Genomic DNA, 22,026 nt, shown 5'->3' with positions numbered 1-22,026 from the left:
TAATTAAATGGACATGTGAAGCGCCCGTGGCCTAATGGATAAGGCGTCTGACTTCTAATCAGGCGACTGTGGGTTCGAGTCCCACCGGGCGTGATATTTTTTGGCATTTTTTAACCAAATTATATCAAACATAATTCGGTAGAATATAATTTGTAAATTAAAAAGGCCACGTCTTCGACTGACATTTGAATAATCGCCAGTGTACAATTACAAAGGTTACAGGTTCAGATTGACATACGGGAGTGTTGGCTTAATTCCTAGTCTTTTATTGTAAACAATGTTTAAAGGAATGACAGTTTTTGGTTGTTTGTTTGTTTGAATTTTTATATTTAATAATTTAAAAAGGTTATAAATGGCAGAAGAAAGGAAAGAATCCCTAGACATTCCAAGCTTCCATGTAGAGTTCTCTGGTTTTTCAGCTGCACAAGATCTTGGGCTCTAAAGAGCCTTCTCTAAGATCTCTTCCTTTCTCTCGTATCTGTTTCAGTCTTGTGTACTTATCAGAGTTAATATCCATATCTAGTTTCTGTAACCATCTGTCACATTATAGTATCATCCATCTAACTAGTTTCTATTTATTGTACATCTTGTTTACTTTGTTTTTGAACTGAGTCTTTTACTTTTCCATTTCTACGCCTCCATCTTCATCACAGTTCGTTGCAAACATGTTTTTTTTTACATCCATTTATATAACTCCTGTTAGTTTAGGTAGCCAAGGAATAACCTAAGAGGTGGAGGTGAATTAGGTTCTCTATTTTTATTTATATTTTTAATGAGCCTAGGATTTTTCTACCTAAGAAACGAGGTAGAGGAAATGGGAGACAGAGTTATTTTTTTTAGACAGCATAAGCTAATCCTTAATTCTGTTCGGGGTATCCATCCTGAGGTGATGATGTGCCCTAATCGAGTTTGTGTGAATACCCTCCAAGAAAATCATTTGGAAATAGGGCTGAACAAGTATACCAATAAAAAGAAAAGATCAATAAAGCTTTGTTGTCCTCAACCCTCAAAGACTTCCATGGAATGATGCTGCTTAATCTACTTCAACTTGGTCCCCAAAGCCTTAACCTAAGTGATCACAAAGATCTAGCACTAACAGTATATTTCTGAATAATGTCTTCTCCTCAACAACACTTAGTATGATCGCTACTTAAAAATAGTATTCAAGACAAGGATCAATTTTATGTATTTCAACAAGAATTCTTTTATGTCAAAATTTTATTACTTCAGAGATAAAGATTCATAAATATCAATATGTCTTCCTTCAATAATACCTCCTCATTTATGGTCGTTCTTTCCTCAGTCCTCTTCTCCTACACATTTTTCTTTGGATAATTTTTTTTATTTGCGTTTGAACTTTGGTGCTTAAACTCAAATATCTTTTTAATCCTGCACTGAATGTGATGATTCCACCTGGAACAGTTTTGCAACACAATTACACAAAATTGTTATCTCACACAAAGTATTCAAAACCAAATCAGATAAATCTCTAGAGATCAATCTTTCCACGTCCTTAGTTTACCGCCCGATTCCTCAGTGTCCAATTCTCTCTAAACTCAACTAAATGATGTGATTTCAAGTTCTTTGATTTTATGTTAGCAACAATTCATATGTTGAACGAAAGCTCAAAATCAGTATAAAAATTATGCTAAAGATTGTAAACTTATCACAAGGTCGAGGATGTGAGGAGTTCAGATCCCAGCCTTCTTTTCTTTGAATCTTGAAATACCCTACACCAAAAACTATGATTCTAAGTTCTATGGACTTGTATTGATGTTAAAAATAAATGATTTTTAAAAATAATTCCTTGTAAATTTCTCTAATAATTGAGAAATCTCTCTAGCTTTTAGACTGTGATTTTCAAAGGGCAAGGAGAAGGAAGTTTGAAATTAAGGCGCTAAACTGTATATATGGACTTAGAAATCTGAAAGGGCATAATGGTAATCCTTCAAAAATCCACCATTCATATTCATCAATTATGATTGAGAAATATAAAATAATAATCATTTAATTTCAATTTTTATATTTATAATTTTACCATTAGTTCAAAATACATTTCAAGAGTTTAGAGCAAAACTAGTCGTTATGCCAAGGATTTGAGCTTTAAGATAATCTTAAACTTTTAGGTATGTTTACCACATCATTTAAATAAAGATATGACCATTTGATAATATTATCTTCATGTAATTAATTTTCATTAAATCATCAGTAAATTGAGCTTTGAATACTTGAAGGTAGTAATTAAGATTTTGAACAAGTTATTTAACAAATCAAATGAAGACAAATTCACACAAATATCTGAACAGTGTTGATGTTTATCTTCATGTCATAGAAAATATAAGTCAAATACATGATTTGACTTGTTCAGCATTTGGTCAAACTAAGTAGCCTTTTAATATAACTAATGCTCCTATTTTATCGTCACTAATAATCAGTCAACTAGTTGACTGAGGGCCTATTGTGCTTTGATCACAACCCTTATTGAGGCATGTACCACTTTGAACATTCATCAAAACACACATTAAAACATTGTGTTAAAAATGCCCTTAAAACTTAATCTTCAACTCCATCTTGATTGCTAAGTATCCCATCAAGATCTCTATATCTTTCATATCTGTATACTTCCATCGTAATCTCTCATTAATTTCCAATTATGTAGTTCTCTATGCATAATATATTATTTATATCAACATCTATGTCTCTCAATCTTTTTTTAGATTTGCTACTTTATCTATCTTAATGCCCAAATATCCCATTTGATATCTAGATTTGCAAAATATTCTCATTGATATTTCTCTATTGTCATATATTCACCCTTGATAAATCCAAAAGGATAGTAATATATATGTGCAATTTAGCTAATTTATCTTCTTCTTTATCTTTATCTGGATATATTATCAACATTTATGTTAAGTTCTGAAAAATCATGAAATAAAATCACCTTTTTCTAATTTGGAGTTAATTATTGTCATTTGTGGGACTAACCCCACTTAACTCAATGAGTTAAGTGGAATGAATCTCACTCTCTTCTTAGTTTATGTGGAAGATGCAAGAATTAGGTGAAACTTTCATGAATAAAGGGGATAATTAAATGAAGAAGAAGCTGTTTGGCCCAAAGGAGCAGGCCCAGCCACAACTCTGGGCCAAGAAAGGAGGCCCAAATCAAGACAGCTGGCTCTAGTCTAAAGGCCCACTAAGGAAGCTCCACTAAGCCCACTATGAGAGGCATCTTGGGCCAAAGAAAGGAGGGCAAGGGGAAGGTCCATTAATGATTATTTATGACCATTTCACGTGCTTGGATGCTGGTTGGAGGACACCCTTGGACGTGGATCCAAGCCAGAGAAGAAGATCTAGCCATTCAATCCATAAAACATCCAAGGGTGGAGACTTAAAGATAGCACCTTTAATGCTAATTAGGGAAAAAGGTCTTGAACGTCCCTGGGGTATTTAAAAGGTCTCAATGCTGATTGGAGGACGATAATGGACGTGGATCATGGCCTAAAAAAGAAGATCTGGCCATCCATTGTATTAAAAATCCAATGGCTCTCATTTGCTCTCTCTCCCTATATAAACCCCTTCACCCTATTGTAATATTCAACTTGTGATTCAATCCAAAGTAATGTTTGGTGGCCTAAGTGAAATTGAGTCATAGATCCATTCACCTTAGTGAGTGCCAAGCTGAGCAGGAAGCATCTAGGGCTGAAGAAGCTGGTGGAAAGGAGAAGAAGTCCCTTGGATCTTGGAGGGTGTGACAAAGAGGTTACCTTCTTATTTATCCTTTTTCACTCTTACCTGTTTGCATTTTGTGTTTTAGTTAGTCTTGGAAAAGCTAGCTAATATCCAGACAGTTCCAATGCATCCAACCACGCTCAAAAATTCATTCTAGAACTCATTCTAGTGCAGGCCATTTCTCTCTCTCCTCCACCAAGCCACTTTCTCCAATTGGCATCCAGACTTGGCCAAATTTTGACCAAGTCCAAAGCGCCAGCCTGATTCATTTCCTATTTTAGTTTGGCTTTAAATATTCCAAACAAATCCCAAAAAATTCATTTTCTGCTTACTACTATTTTTATAAATCTTTTAATTATATTTTAAATATCTTTGTTTATATTTTTATTAGTTATTTATCTTCGTAGGTAGTAAACCCACTTCTAAAACTCATAAAAAATTATAACTAAACCACAAATTCATTAGGAAAAACCCTTGCTCTTTGTGGATCGACCCTTACTCTCCCTACGCAAGGTTATTATAATTTTTTGTTGTTTTAATTTGGATAAACCAACGACACTAATTAGCGAAGTTAAATCATCACTAATGACCTCTATAATCTGAATTATCAACCCTCTTGCCTGATCGTCCAACTTGCCGAGCACCTCAACACTGACATCTGCAGATGGTGGGTTGGACTGCACTCCACGCATTAACTCTGCTATGCCGGCACCCCATACTCCTACTGGCATGCGTACATCTCTTAAAGATTTTCCCCACGGTTGGTGTCTTGCATGAAGCCTGGGAGGCAGAGTGCTCGCTCTCCCGCTTTATTGATGTCCCGACCACGCACCTCATCGACGACACTTGTCGACGTTGGGGAGAGCTCCACACACTCCATGCATCATCATCATCGCGGGGGGATCCAGAGACCCGCCGGCACGAGCGACCTTCTCAGAGCACCTGCCAGGTATCACTTATGTATCTTTTCTCTTTCCTGAACATGGGAGTGGGATCCGAGTGTAATTGGGATATTTATGCTCGCTCCACACCAAAGACGCTGATAAAAAATCCACTTTATATATAAAACCCCCATAGGTGGCATCCAGAGCACGGTTGGATTGGACTAAGGGCATAACCGCAGGGTTGGACCTACCTGTCATCGTGTTTTTGCCAAAAAAAAAAGTCATATATGCATACTTCAAACGATAAACTTTATCTATCTTGAACAATATTGCTATATATCTTAAGTACCCAATTTTACATCACTCTAGTTCTATATCAATCTCCGATTAGATCTGTTGTGTTACTTATCTTTTAGGCATTTGATGCTCTGATACATGTTGCCTCATATCATTCTTTATTGTCATCTAATTGGACAATGTTACCTAATAATTCTAATTTCATAAAGAGAATTGTCTCAACATATCTTTCTATTATTAGGGATATCTAGATCTAATGAAATCTCTCTATCTAAATACTGATTGATCATCTTCTCATCGTTGAATGCTTATTCTTCCGTTGTTGATTTTTGGCTACCATATTGATTTTATTCGCATCAGAGTATTTGAGGGAAAGTGAACTTAGACCCTAAGTCAAAGTTAGTCTTCATTTAAAGCCAATCAAGTCTAAGGTACAGTCTAACTCAAAGGTCTGCCCTATCCACTTCAAACTTTAGGGTAGAGTTTAATTTGCCATCAGTCATATTCAACCCAAGTTAAGGCTAACTCAAGTCAAGTTTAAGCCAGGTTAAAGTCAATCCCAGTTGAGGTCAAGTCAAAGTTAATCCAAGTCAAATTCACTCTAACTCAAGGCCAACCTGAGTTGAGGTAAAAAAAGTAAAATTCAAACTAAGTCAAAGTAAATTCACGTTGAGGTCAATCCAAGTTGATGTCAAGTTAAACTCAATTCACATTGAGGTCAACCCAATTCATTAGCAGTATTTACTCGTGGTGGAGCATGTGATTTAGTTTGATGCAAATCGAAGAACCTTATCAATGTGTGACATATTGAGAATCTTCTTGAAAGAGGGGGGGGTGCCTTCATTAGGAGATAACTTCCAACTTCTAGTTTACTAACAAGCTATATAATTTTTACTTCAGTTGCTTTTAGCATCTTGAGAAACCATTTACAAATAATCTAGGAGTTAGACTCACACCATATCATTTGTTGACCCTTTTGGGCACTAGAGGATCTGTGTGGACCAGGATTCCAGGGAGTATAATATTCACAACTTGATTAGAAGGTCATCACGAGGACAGGGGATCTCAGCAAGAAGGTCATCACGAGGAAGTCGGGAAGTCAATAGCAGTGCAGGTCAAAACCAGAGTGGGTTTTTAAAAATCTGTCATGTCACTTGTTATTTACAATATCAATAGTCAATTGAGTAAACTTAAAAGAGAAATTGGAGATATTCCACCAAACGTTCATGATTCTTTATCACTTATTTTATAAAAATATGATTAATCTTATTTCAGAATATTTGTCAACCGAATTTAATCATTAGAACAATATGTAAACCATCAAAAGGATCATTCCCAGATTTAAACCTAGATTTTTTCAATAAATTTGGGGTCATTAAAACATGATTGTTTAGCCTAAAAATGAATTAATGTTATGAACTTAATTATTCTTAAAAGTAATCTCTTTAAACCATATCATATAATTTTCCAAATTCTTTGAGTTAAATTTAATACATTCCTAATTTTTTGAATGAGGAATAAGGAATATAAATATAAATTTAATCTCGTTTCAGTTGGAGTTATTTTGGGGATGCAATTTTAAAATTTCAGTAGGCTCTTCCCTATCCTATATTTATTTTAAGAGTCTTAAAATATTCCTTTCATTTTCCCAAAATTATTCTACTGGAGGTAAATATCCAATTGGCTTATTTTTCTTTGAACATGCATTGGAAGTAAGTGTTTTGATTTAATTTGAATAATTTAAGTACCGTAATAAATAACAGTACTCAAATAAATATGTACTTATGTATATTATAAATATATAGAAATTACTATTTTATACTTATCTATCATCTTCCATCTTGTGTAAGTTGTATACATTAAAAGATATAAATTATAAATATATTATATTTCCCTGAATATATAATTTAACCTTTCCTCCCCTTTTGTCTGTGAATATATTATCCTTTCACACAAGCTCATGCACATGCACACAGTAAGATATTAAAAATCTAGAGAGGGGGAAGAGAGTGAAAGAAGTTAAGAGGATATCTGTAGTATTCTTATTTATTTTAATTGATAGATAGGTTACATGTATGCTAGGAGAGCTAGATTTAGTAATTAAAGAAATACCAAAATTTGGTTGACATATATAATATGTATATTTAACTTTTAGTAAAATATGAAATAAATAATATTGAGGAAAGGGAGAAAGGATTAGATACATTGTAATAAGAGATAATTTAATTGTATACTCATATGAATAGAGGTGAAGACAGATTATATTCATGATAGGAGTTTACGATCTACAGAATAAAGAGAAAATGAACACTTTTAAAATAATTAGAAAAAAAATTAAATACAGAAATAATTGGTAGATAATAGAGAATAATAAGAGGTTAAGAGTTAATTATATGTATCAATAGATGATAACAGGGTGAGTTATATGAATATAATAATAATATATAAATCAATTTACATATTTTAAATGTAATTTATTGTACATTTATAAAATACAATTTAATGAAAAGTGAGAGAAAAGTAATAGAAGTTTGTATTAACTATTAGCGTTTAACGAGATGTTGTAAAGAGGCTAAACTAAAAAACTCAAACGAGAAAGAAATCTTGAAGTTGATTCAAACATAGTCTTTGTAATCTAACATGACTCATGTGTAATTCACGACCAATTGAGTCCATAATTCACCAGATCAATCCCACTTGCAAGGTCAGGGTGTCGTCCTCCCTGACTTTGGCGAGCTTGCTTGCTTGTCATCCTTTGTGCTGGCATTGATCCACATCTTCTGGAGCTCCATTGGCGCCTTCTTGACTGCAATGATCCACCCTTGTTCTCAATTGGAGGACGGTTGTAAAAAGGTGAATGGATCATTTTCAAGGCTCAATGAAAGGCCACCCTTGGATCATTTTTCATGTCATTTATGGCATGAACAATCTCTAGATGTCTGCCAAGAGACATTGGATTCCATCTGGTCGTCCCGACAGCCAAAATTTATCGTTCATCCTGAAGAGACTATAGTCAAGGGTAAAGATGTTCGGTTCTATGCCTTGGTTCAATAATGTAAAACATAGTTTTCATGATTCGGAAGCATGAATCGATTCTCAATCGATCTATAAATCAATACATCATACCTACCTTATGTTGAACTTGTTCCATCCTTGACTTTCCCACTCTGAGATTGTTCTGAAGTTGTTCATGTGCCTGGCCTCTAGAAGTATCCACACGATCACGTTGCTCTTAGATCTCCACCTCTTCTTCTTCAACTCTCCTTGAAAATCTTGAAGATTTTCTCACCATGAAGAAACTCTCCTTGGTTGAATGGAGAAGAGAGAAGTGTGGAGAGAAGGGGACTCTCAATTCGAGCTGGCATGGGTGCTTGAAATGATTGCCCTTTCCTTATTTATATTTTACTAAAGTTTTTCTCAAAACCCCATAAAGAAAAATATATTCACCAATGCCCTATGATCCTATGTGTGAGACCCTCTAGGCCGATGTATCATTCTAGTTAATAACATTAGTATCCCAATAAAAATTATTGGCCAACCTTATTAATTAACTATGTCAACATATAGATTAAAGAACTAAGGATTGATTTAACCCAATCGATAGGTTAAATTTCCATATTGTAGGGTCCCAAGATACACCTCGTGCTCTAGAAGATATTGTGATGGGGGACCATCTTGCCACCGACACAGAAAGACGCCAACAACCACATCAAACGGCACGAGTCGATGCTCGTGACCCGTCATTCAAGTACTCTATTTAATGACACGTCAAGGAGCATCTTTTATTTTGAATGTAATTTCTTTTTGAATTATGGACAGGTCTATCTGTGTTTTGGGCCTCATCCTTTTGAATTGTTTGTATTTTCATTGTTTTGGGAAGGCTGCTCGTCAAGAGACAGTTCCTTCCCGTTATGGCCCGATTGGGCATGCCCTCGACCCTATATAAAGGTCGGCATGCCCAACAGGACACTTTGGAGTTTATTTGAAATTTGAACTTGAATCTTCATCTTGGCTTCCAACTCTCCCTAGGGAGATAGTTTCTTATCATTTCTAGCTTAAATTGTGGGAAAGATCGCTCGCCACGCCTCCAGCCACGTCGAAGACTTCCATGGGGAGAAACCATCGCTAGCACTTCTGTAACTATTCTCTCTTATCGAGTCACTGAAAGGATCAATTCTTGATCGCTTCATGATCAAGAAAATACCAAGAAGTCCATCGCTTGGTGGATTCTTGGATTAGCGTCATTGTCAGATTCTGCTAGTGCTATCTCCATCGAAATCACCGCCGTGTTCGTCGTCATTGCACCCGTTGCTGCTGCCACCGTGGTCGATCTCGTTCTTGTCTCTGCTGCTGCCGAAGCAGCTGCCCCCTCTGTCTTTGTTCATGGCACCCGTGCACCCTACCAACCGCGTACGCGTGTGTCGCTAGCAGATTCTGTGTGTCTTTGTTCTGCATCACTCACCGTTGGGCACGATGACCGTCATTCGCTGTGTGCGATCGCTCAGTCGTGTAATGCGCCGCTACACGTTGTGCGGCTGCATGGGTCCGCACACCATTCTCGTGTGCCACGCTGCTGCACGACCCCTTCTTTGCACCCAGCGCACCCTCACCGCCCTACAAACAACAATGTTACGCACACCAGGTGCATTTCACTTGCTTAACAGTTGTTAAATGCCAACGTCTAGGAGGCTTTCACACAATCATTCTTGGAGCCATGTGCATCATAATGTTAAGTTTGTCGTTCTCTATGTCAATTCCTACCTCCTACTATGTGTCCAAGCCGCGCTCTAGATTTTCCGACGTTGGCATCGTCCATCAGGTTCTACTGCCCCACCTACCTCACAATTTGATTACTTCTTTTAGTATTGTTGAAAGTGTTTTTTTGTCACCTCTGAGATTGCTGCCATCAATTAGAAGTTAGCCACTATTACTTGTGAGTCATAGGGATTTAATTCTTGGTATAGTCACTAGTCTTTATTGAGAGGGATTGGACGCGGTAGGGTAATTAACTTTGTCCCTCATTTCGTAGCGTCTAATTGGTCCGGCGGGACGTTGAGAAGTCTGATTGTGATCCCAATCAAACTTCGTCAACTTAATTGATCGTTTGAATCAAACAGTACTCCTCGTACTTGTCATTGATTTTCAAAATCACATCATATTCATATCGCGTCTCTCAACACAACCATACCCCTTGTGTTGTAACATGTGCCGATCAATCCCTGCCGTTACGTGTTACATCATACTGAATAGTGTTAGAACTCTCTCATGGAACCTTTACTGTCATTGATTATCATATATGCATAATTCATCTTAGGGTTTGGTTTATCGGCAAACCCTAACCCGTCATTCGATTATTACTGATACGTAACGGGGATCAATGAGAACTCCTCCAATATCCTCACTACCCTGACCAGGGAATTTCTGCATCATCTTCCTTGAGTCAATCTCCTCTTATAGGGCGTATGATCTTGTCTTGACCACTCAATCATCTCCGTAAGCTTCTTACTACTTCCGAGCTATGACTTGTTTGTATTTCATGATTAGAGGCTCATAAGTCATTGTCAAAATGTGATGGTGTGCACCCCAAACGACATCGACGAAACGTCATCAGAGCCATCTTCGTCGTTATCATCATCATAGTCGGCCGTGTCTAGCCCGACCGGCACGCCAAAATATCCGTGAAGACGCATGTGTTCAAATACCCCGGGTAGAGCAAGTCCATGCACGTGTTCGTAGTTTAATTATCTGTTTTGTTCGTCCAATTTCATGTTCGTGGTCATCATGACGGGTTCACCGTACTCGTCGTGATGCGTCCATATCGTCGTATTTCACCCGTCATTTTATTTCAAATCATTTTTTAATATTTCTCCATGTTTTCATTTTAAATGTTGTAAAAGGGGTCCCTTATTGGGCCCCTTATGTGCATTGTGTAATGGGTCCATCATGGCCCTGTATAAGGTCATGATGGACATGTTTAGTTTCAGATCTGGGTTTTATTGTTGGCAGTTACAGTTTTGTTTCTCAGATTTCACAAGAAGAAGAGGAAAGGGAGAGAAGGAGAGGGAGAAGAAAGGAATAGAGGGAAGAGGAGAAAAGGAGCACCACCATTTTCCTCTGATCCGGTTGTGCGAAGCCGTCTGATGGCCGGTGGTTCACCGCTGTCAGGGTAGATTGCCGCCATATCGTTGGCGTCGGACTGCGTGTAGCCGCTCGGCCACCATGGTTGACCGCCGTTGTGACTCAATGTCGCCCGCTTGTTGGGGTCTGACTGTGCAAAACCGTCGGTCAGATTACCTATACGCTGCCTTGAGTGGAAGCTTACCTGCATCCTCGTGTCACTATCGCGACACTATTTCCCATCAGTTGCAAACCTTTCTTCACCGTGCATCGTAGACTGCTTATGGTGACCATTGTGTTGTTGTATCATTTCGTTTACATCCGTGTGGATTCTCTAGTCGCTGTGGGTTGAACCCATCACACTGCGGACAAACGCCGATCCCATCCGTTGACCGGATGCCATGCGCATCGCTTGACTCGATACGTGATCTCCACTTGCGCAAGCAGATCCCAGTGCGGCCGGCATAGCATATTGCACACGCTGAACCGTGGCCTCGAGCGATCTATGGCGGTTGACCAGTCACCACACCGTATTGATCCTTTGGTTCATCACCGACCCAACGGTTCATCGCACATCTGCCTAACAAGGTGCTGCCGGCGGTGATTGCTTCACAACCTCACAGTGCTGTTGCGATAGAGTGTTTGTGCCTCCGTCAGTGTCACATTGCACCACCACTTGTGCGTCAACGTCGTCACTCCCGTAGCCTCCGTTGTAATCCTCGACACCAACCATAGTCGAGCCTACTCAATGCTCAACCATCGTCTTTTGCTAGGGTTGCAATGAGCCGTGCCACGTGCCGTCGCCCATAGTGTGTTTGTTATTGCTTGGTTTCTGGTGTCGCCGCTGCTGTCGTGCACGCACCTTGAGCAGCAACCCCACGCTACGCTGAGTCCATGTGCCATTTGTAGACATCCGAAAACTCTCATGCCGTTCCTCCTTCAGCCTCATCTTTGCCTTCGATCTCCCACCAACGCTCCAGCATCACATTCTCATCTGATGTGAGCTCAACACCGTGCCCGCCTCCAACGCCCTCTCTCTGATCTGCCCGCACCAGCCCTTGCACTGACAAAGACTTCGATGACAAGCGATGCTGTAGACGAGGTACGCCATCCCCTCGCTCGCCCATTATATTACCATCTTTAATATATTTTTTATTGTGCACCATTGTGCTCGGGTTAGATTAGGTGAGAGAATTTAACTAGAAATTACGAGTTGAGTGAATTCTTTGGTATGGGTTGAGCTCGTCCGTTACGTACAAGCGCCAACCAAAAGACTTTTGTTCAACGCCGTAGTCACTGTCGTCACTCCGATGAGGATCAGAAGGTCACCGTCACCATCATCGGCCATCCCCTCGAACCTTGGAGCTCGAAGAATTTTCCCACGAGTTGGGGCCTGCACGTACACTCACATAGGATTCACGTCATCACGTAGTTACATATCCTAGAAAATTACCCATTGCACAATGCCATCCATTCACAAGATTTAGGTATAATACGGATTAATTTAGTGAACTCTTTCTCCAAAGGGCACCCACTATCTGTCCTTAGTCGTCACACTAATAGCCACATGATAAACGATACTTATCATATAAGTAGGATCAGTTAGTGCTCTTCTATCCGGATAATTCAATGTCCATCTTGATAATCCATTGAATAGAAATATTAAAATACATGTTTAAAGACTAGTGATCTCTATATTATGATATCATGATGATTTACTACGTCATTGCACATATTCATGGACTTTATTATAAACATCACACTAGAATAGTAATGAACGTAATATTTTATTCAATGAATTTAAATAAACATGGTGGTGTGATTTGGCTTGACAGCCACATAATATCCATCAAAATATTGATGACTCTACAACTGGCCATTAGAATTATGTTTAAGATGGATAAAAAACTGCAGTTAAATCATAATGCTGGAACACTTTAATAACCATTGTACCTGTTTTTTCATGTCAGCACAATCCCATCAGAAGCTGGCGCCATGATTGAATTGGCTCAAAATATAATTGCAATAGGTGCCTCAAAAAAAAATATAATACCTCCCTTCATCTGCTACGTTATCTTGATGAGCCTTATTATTGACCAAACCCTTTTTTTGCATATCTGATTACATCGGAATGAGAGGGCACCTAAGGAGAGAAAAGAGAAAGGATATACACTTGAACAAATCTTTCATGGGTTACTTTAATTTTTAGGAATTTCAAAGGAATTTTTTAAAAACTCCTAAACTTTAAGTGGTACAAAATACATGGTTATACTTTATTAGGATTATTTTATGAAATCCCAATGAAGTATAAACATGATAAGTTCCTAAAAATTAGGACATTTACGCTCAACCTTTTGCCTAACTATTTTACTCGTTGTGCACCTCAACGATGACATCTAATGAAGGCGCGTGGACTGCTACTACTCCATGAATCACCATCGCTATAGGGCATAGGCATGCTACAAACGCCGAACGACCTTCTCAGAACACTACCTAGGTATCACTCTTGTATTTCTTCTTTCACTGCAACATGGGCATGGGCGTGTAGGGTCTGATGTATAATTGGGACATTTACACTCGCTCAACGCCTATAAACATGTATAAACACTATACTTAAATATATAAAACCCCTCTAGGTGGCATCCAGGGCGCGGTTGGATCGGCCTACGTGCACAACCCTTAGCTTGGTCATACCCAACACCATGTTTTTGCCAATAAAAAAAAGAGTGAAATTCCTTAAAGTTAAAGTCTCCCATTTATGAGTTCTTCAAATACCTATCCTTGTTCTCCTGTGTATCCCTAGGTGACCTCCCATCCATGTGTGATTGGAACAACAAAATAGAGATTATGGATCAGTAATGTGGCTCATCGAGATAAGGCAGGATATTTGATGCGCTAAAGATTGTGCGGATACATCTAGAGAATAGACACTTGAAAATCTTGAAGGGACTCACTTGGAGAACGGAGAAACCATGGATTTAATCCATATCAAGGCATTTTGATTAGCGGGTTTTCAATTATTTAAAAGTGATGTTAAGATTCCATTTTGAAATATGTAAAGGCGATTCTATCTTCTGTTGGATAAATCATGTTTGAAGTATGTTGATCATGATCTTAGGGTATAACATGTATAATCCCTCATATATGTGGCACTTGTGTATTAAATAAGTGCATGGTCAATTGTGAAACCTAAATTTGTCAACCTAGTTTTAGGTGATGCACTCATAAATCATCAGAAAGCTCATTTGTAATATTTTCACTACCTTGTCCATGGCCATCATTGGATTGTCTTCTTCGAAGTTGAATACTTGTAGACCAAGTATATATGATTTCACATTAAAAAGAAGATAACCCTTGCATACTTGTAGTTGCATATGATCCAATTGATGAACTCAAAATTTGGGTAAAAATTACGTCGTTGAAAATTTGAGTTTAATCAATAAAATTCATAAACGATACTCATAAATAATTTAATTAGTTAGTAATGAGTACAGGTCGTCTCCAGAGGGAATGGATATTAGGAAAAGTACGATCTTAATTGGGTGAAGTGAAGATGAGAGGCATTGTGTGTACGGTAGTGAATGCATGATTAGAGAAGACAATAAGATGATAAAGGCTAATTAACATTTTATTAATTTGAGATTAAGATAGACGAGAGAGGAGAGCGAGATGGGATCATAACAACGGTGTGGTAAGTGGCGTAAATGCGAGTGGATACGGTGATAAAGATAGCAAGAATGAGATAAACCGATGGTAGAAATGAGAGACATAGTGATATGTGTTGGTTGAAATACGAAGAAGAGAGATGTGTGATGAAATTCTCACAATGTAGAGAGCACATGAAATGAAAGTAAGGTGAGGATGGGTAGAGGACGATGACAGAGTGGATTGAGGATGGTAATGGTGTTGTGTTCTAGAGGCCTAGATCTCGATGAAGAAATCAAAACGATATGCAGTGAAAGACTTTTGTGAATCTAATGACATTGATAAAATCATTAAACCAAAGAACCTATGCACGGATTGCATCCATGATTTCTTGGATCACGGTGTGAGACGAGTCAAGCTGCTCAAGTTCGCAGCCTCTAGACATATCCACGCAGCCTCTAGACATATCCATCGCCATCGTTACACGTTCCGATCACATCGAGAGTGGAGAGAAGTCATGGGGAGAGGGGAGAAGGGGAAGGCCCCTAAACAATTCTGGCCTTCCCCTTTTTATATTAAGTGGGTATTTTTTACAAAAATCCCTGAAACTTAAGTATATCTTCCGACGTCCAAAAGACCATTTGCGTGTGACCCTCTAAGCCCATGTATCAGTCTAGTTAGCAACCCAATAACCTTTATTAGCCTTCTAAATTAATTAACTATATCTAATTATAGATTAATTAATATCGGATCGATTTAACCCAATTGATAGGTTGAGTCTCCAACATGCGTGGTGCCAAGCTACACCTCGTGCTCAAGAAAATACAACAGAGTGTCTATCGACTCACTCATGGAACATGTTAGTCATCGGTTATCGTATATGTATAGTCCATCATCCACTTAGTGCTCCTAGGAAAACTTAGGGTATGGTTTGATGGATATTATGTGACCGTCAAGCCAAGCACACTACCATGTTTATTTAAGTTCATTTCATAAAATATTTACGATCATTATTATTCCGTGCGATGTTTATAATGAAGTCCATGAATATGTGCAATGACTTAATGAATTATAATAAGATCATAATACAGTGATCACTAGTCTTTAAACATGTATTATAGATATTTCTATTTAATGAATAGTCGAGATGGACAACAAATTATCCTGATGGAATAACACTAGTTGATCGTACTTATATGATAAGTATAGCTGATCATGTGGCTATTAGTTTGGCAACGCTGAGGACAAATAGTGGGTGCTCTTTGGAGAAAGAGTTCACTGAATTGATCTGTACAAATCCTTGAATGATATTATACCTAAACGTCAATCATGTCGATTCAAGTCACAGTTGTATAACTGATCCACTGACTTGAGACACCAAGGACATCTCATAAGTGGACGACTACGTTTTGACTATGACTTATGAACCTCTAATCATGGGATTCAAATAAGTTATAGATCGGATGTAGTAAGAAGCTTATAGAGATAATTGAGTGGTAAAAAAAGGATCATCTTCTTCTCGGTATAAGAGGAGATTGAATCAAGGAAGACGATGCAGAAAAATCCCTGGCCAAGGTAGTAAGGATATTGGAGAAGGCGTTCTCTAATGATCCCCATTATGCAACAGATTAGGGTTTGACGATAAACCATACCCTAAGTCGTTTGAGAGTCTCATGCGGAGGATGGATTATACATATACGGTAACCGAGGATGGTAAAGGTTCCATGAGAGAGTTCGAGACTACTCGGTATCTTCTAGAGCACTAGGTGTAATTTGGCACCCCATGGGTTGGAAACTTAAACTATTGATTGGGTTAAATTGGTACTTATTTAATTAATCTATATGTTGATATAATTAATTAATAAGGTTGGTCAATAAATGTTATTGGGCCACTAAAGTTATTAACTAGAATGATACGTGGGCCTAGAGGGTCACACGCACAAGGTCATAAGATCATTGGTGGATATATTTTACTTTCTAGGATTTTTGAGAAAACCTTAAGTGAAATATAAAGAGGAAAAATGGGTCTCATTTTAAGCATCCATGCAAGCCTGACTTGAGAGTCCCCTCACTTTCTTCATTCTCTACATCAACCGAGGAGAGAGAGTCTCCAAGAAGAGTTGAAGAGGAAGAGGTGGAGATCCAAGCGTCGAATGATCGTGTTGATACTTCTAGAGGCCGAACGTGTGAACAACTTCGAAATGATCTCGGAACGGAAAATTCGAGGATGGAACAATTTCCCCAAAAGATACTCTCGATGGTTTGTTTTATAGATTGATTATGAATCGATCGACACACTTCCACATTCATGGAAAGTGTTTTCCGTGGCCGAACCAAGGCATAGAACCCCACATAGTCAACTATCGAACCCTAATTGGTCATCCGAGTTAGTACTTACTCATTCAGAAGTCATCTGAGAAATCTTCTCCAATAATTTATTGCCTTGGCCAAGGACTTCATCGCATCTCTTCCTTGAGCTATCACCTCTTATACCGAGTGTGTATCGACTTACTCATCAAACTTGTTTGTCATCGATTACCGCGTACATATAATCCCTCATTTACTTGACGCTCCTTTGACGACTTAGGGTATGGTCAGTTGGCAGACCCTAATTAGTCATCCAAGTTAGCATTGATGCATTCGAAAATCAATGGAGAACTCTTCTCTGATATTTCACTACCTTGGCCAAGGACTTCATCGCATCGTCTTCCTTGAGCTGTCACCTCTTATACCGAGGGTGGACGATCTCATCTTGACCACTCAATCATCTCTGTGAACTTCTTAATGCACCCGAACTAAGACCGTTTAAAATCCCATGATTAGAGACTCGTTGGCCATAATCAAAGTACAACCGTCGATCCACAAGACGTCTTTGGTGTCGTAGGTCTAAGGACCACTTACACAACTATGACGTGAATCAACCTGATTGACAATTTGGTATAATACCATTTAGGGATTTTTACGGATCAATTCAGTGAACTCTATCCACTAAAGAGCACCCACTATCTATCCTTAGTGTCTCCACACTAATGGCTACGGGAACAACCATACTCATCACATGAGTGAAGCTAGACAGTTTTATTCTTTCCCGATACTTCGATGCCCTTTTCGTGTATCCTTCAGATATGAATATTTAGAACACATGTTTAAAGAGTACTGATCTCCGTATTACGATATCATCATGATTCACTAAGTTCGATCATGTATTCATGGACTTCATTATAAGCATCACACTGCACTATAATGAATATGTTCTATTAATGAAGATGGAACGAGATGTGAAATGTGTAATTGGCTTGCCGGCCACATATATTTCCATCAAATGGATGAGGGTGATAGATGGTGAAGACGGATAAACTAACTAAGTGTGCTGAAGAAATTCAATGTAAGGCAAAAGGCTAACCTTAGATCCCTATATTCCGCTGGGATCACGGCATCTTCGTGTTACAGATCAACCTCCCCACTTATCTGTTGAACCTGCTCAAGAACTTAAGACACACCAACGAGCACTTAATAGACCTTCAAAATTTCACTTTTTTCGGTCAACCTCACAGGAGGAAGTGAGCATAAAGATTTTTTTCACAAAGATTGGGGGCTCAATTTATATATCCAACCATATGGATGGATAAAAGACGAAAATACGAAGCTGCCCTTAAAATTTCTGCTCGATCCGAGTTTCGAATCGTCGAATGTCAAGTTTAAAGTTGGATAATTTCTAGTTGTAGATTTACTTCAAATATTTCTCTCTCCTCGTCCTCATCAGCGTTCATCATTCGGTTACGGTTTTCTCACTTCTGGGCATTAAATGTGATGATTGGCTGAGATTCCTCCTTGTCATCTGTGATTGACGGCTCTGGTTGCGCCATGTGTGACCTGGGAAAAAGACAATAAAGAATAATGATAGTATATTATTTAAATATACTATTTTATAGCTTTTGTCGCAGCTGATGTGGTGCCACGTCAGCATGCGCCACCTCAACGATTTCCTTTCTAAACCAATAGAAATGTGACATGTAATGCCATATGTACATGTGGCGCTCTATGGTGCTGCCACGTTGCACGACCATCATTGTTGACTTTCCAAGGAGACAAAAATAATAATATTTTAATCATCTCTTTCTCGGGCCATGAAACGTATTTATTGCTAAAAAATACCTCTTTTCTGATTGGTCCACATCGCCTGCACCAGGAAATTCAAAGAAACCCAAAATATATTCTAAAATTAATATAAAATAAAATAAAAGACCAAAAAATACAAAATATATATATTTCGACTTAGAAAAATCATATATTTCCAAATTTAATGTATAAAAATTCCACAAAAATCATATTCTGACTCAAAAAATTGTTTTCTTTCAGAATATGCTGCCATAAAATCCTCAAAAATATATAAAATACAGAAAATATCATAATATCATTATAAAAATGAATTTAATCATTTTAAGCTTGATAACATGCATATATGATTAATTCAATGCAAATAAAGATGTAAATATGGTCATATTAAGCCACTAAAAATGCATGTTATCACCAATACCATTTGGAATCCCATGAATAGGACTGTATTGGACGTGTATTTAAAAAGTAAGAAAAACATGATAGTATGATCTCACCCTAGTAAATAGTAAGCGCTTAAATAATTTATTTCAAAATTATTTATCCAAGTAAATCATTTGTACATACTATAGAAATCAATAGAGTAGTTCAGTGGCTGTGCCACCTTGTTTTCAACTATATGATCCTAGCTCTGCAATTAAAATAGATAAAATATATTTCTCACAATACAATCTCATAGATTCAATCAAAGTTGGCCTGGGTTGGGTCAAGTTCGAGTTGATATGCAGCTAGCAATGAAATCCCATGAGTAGAGTTGTCTTGGATGTGCATTTAAAAAATAAGATAATATGATCTCATCCTAGTAAATAGTTAGCCCCTATATAATTTATTTATGATAATAATATTATTTCAAAATTATTTATTATAATAAATCATTTAGAATGTATTTAAATATAACACACACATATATTATAAAAAGCAACAGGGCCGCACGATGATTGCAACAATTTAATGAAACAATATATATATGAATAATCATAATATTTTACGCATGTCCAAATTTATACTTGATGTTTTCCATAATAATGACTTAAGTATGGCATATCCACCGATTCCCCTATAACCTTATGCATGTGACTCTCTAGGCTCATGGATTATTTTCTTTAATAGCTTAAATGGCCCAATAATAAACATTAACCAACATTATGAATTGACTAAATCAACATATAAAGTAATTAAATAAATGATTAGTTTAACCAAATCAATAAGTTAAGTTTCCAACCCCTATGCTGCCAAGCTATATCTCAACAAGCTAATCCTCAAACCCTAATCTGTCATTCAGTTTGTGCTAATGTGTAACATGGATCATCAGATAATGTATTCACCGATATCCTCACTTTCCTGGCCATGGATTTAGCTATATCATCTTTCTTGATACCAAGGGGGGACGATCTGATCTAGACTACTCAATCACCTCTATTTTCTTACTATATCCTCACTAAAATTTATTTGAATTCTATGATCAGAGACTCATAGTCCGTATCAAAACATAGTTCTCTATCCATGAAATGTCCTTGGTGTCTCAGTGCCACGGATCAATTATACAACCATGCCATGAATCAACCTGATTGACGTTTTGGTATAATACCATTTAAGGAACCAATTGTCGATCTTTAGTGTCTGATAATGGTGTTCTATTGTTATAGTTTGATGAACTTCTAGATTATTCATCAAGTAGGAATATTTAGAATACATGTTAAAAGATTAGTAATCGATGTTGCACATCAGTAAAAAATAATCTTTAAAGATTTTTAATCGATGGTACAATCATATTAATTAAATTCAGAATGTCTAAGTGATAATATTTATATTAATTTTTTACAATCTTAGTGCACCCTAAACTATTTTCTATCTTATGGGATTATCGACCGTACCTAAAGATCAGCTCACCATTCATACTCTCCACACTGTTGCAAACTTCCGCAATTTGGAGTTAATGATTTTGTAGCACTTAAATTTGATTATTCTTATGGTCACAATCACTTTGATCATGCACAAATTTAATGCCTGATAACACATTTTTAGTAGGTTATATGACCAAAGTTTCATGTATATTTGCATCAAACATCATTGGAGAGAGAAAATCAGAGGGCTGAGAATGTTGTTAATTCAAATCCCAATATTTGACAATCCAGAAAGAGATTTTGGCTGAAATTTTGAGCGGAGATTCTTTTTCCATCATATTCCATCCATATGGTTGGATCTATGAATAGGGCTCAGAATTTGGTAAAAAATATCTTTAACTTCACTTCCTCCTAGAGAGGTAGATTGAAAGAAAGTAAAGTTTTGAAGGTCCATCAAGAGAATTCTCGTTGTCTTGAGTGCTTGGGAAAGATATACAGAGAATTGGAGAATCTAATCTGCATCAGGAAAATGCTTTGATCTCGGCAGAACACATGGATCTAAGGTTACTCTCTTGGCTTATATTGGTTTCTCTATTTCACATCTGTTTATTTAGGTCTACATACTTATCTTTGTCATATCATTCTCATCACCATCTTCCATCATCTAACCCTACCATTACCTTCTCCGATCTTGATCTCGTCACCTTCATCTCATATAAAATCCCTAAATCATCAAGTGTATTATCATCTTCTCCATCTCACAACCACCTATCCTTTCTTCCATCACATCCATTAGTTAGATCATTATCGTTCCTTCTTCCACCATTATATTTCACCATCATCCATCCACATCCACTCACATCCATTCACCCATTTCATCATTCTATCTTCTTATGATTTTCTACATCAATCATCACTTCACGTCTTCATCCATCTCACTCTCTCATTTCCAATTTATCTATGCACGTCTTCCTACCTATCCCTCATATTATCTTTATAAAATAATTAACTTCACCCTCTCCCACCTCGTATTCGTCACATCAACATTTCCTAGTTTATTATTATCTCCTCTCATCCCTCTTGAATCATTATTTAAAGAGGATTTTAAAACCTAATATCCTTTCCTTGTGGAGACGACCCTTGCTCATCATTAACTAGTTAAATTATTTATGAGGAAAGGTTTATAAATTTTTATTGGTTAACTCAAATATCAACGACAGATAAACACCTGAGTCTTGATTTCATCAACACCGCCTCAAACTCTAAGACTTGTTGAATTTTTGAATTCATACTCCATTGGAATTCACAATCTCTCCCATCCTCTCTCTCTCTTTTGATCTCTCTAGCTCTCAATCCCTATCTCTCTCTCTCTCCCCCCCTTTTGATCTCCATCC

At 37.4% G+C, this 22,026-nt stretch overlaps 1 non-coding gene across 1 annotated transcript; it reads left to right on the top strand.

The window, feature by feature from the left end:
* Positions 1-20: 20 nt before the first annotated feature.
* Positions 21-93, top strand: TRNAR-UCU (transfer RNA arginine (anticodon UCU)). Its single transcript has one exon. It is a non-coding gene; the product is annotated as a tRNA-Arg (tRNA).
* The last annotated feature ends 21,933 nt before the right edge of the window (positions 94-22,026 follow it).

The sequence above is a fragment of the Wolffia australiana genome, chromosome 7 (genome assembly GCF_029677425.1).
Source record: "Wolffia australiana isolate 7733 chromosome 7, ASM2967742v1".
NCBI lineage: Eukaryota > Viridiplantae > Streptophyta > Magnoliopsida > Alismatales > Araceae > Wolffia > Wolffia australiana.
This window is presented reverse-complemented; position numbering and strand designations above follow the sequence as displayed.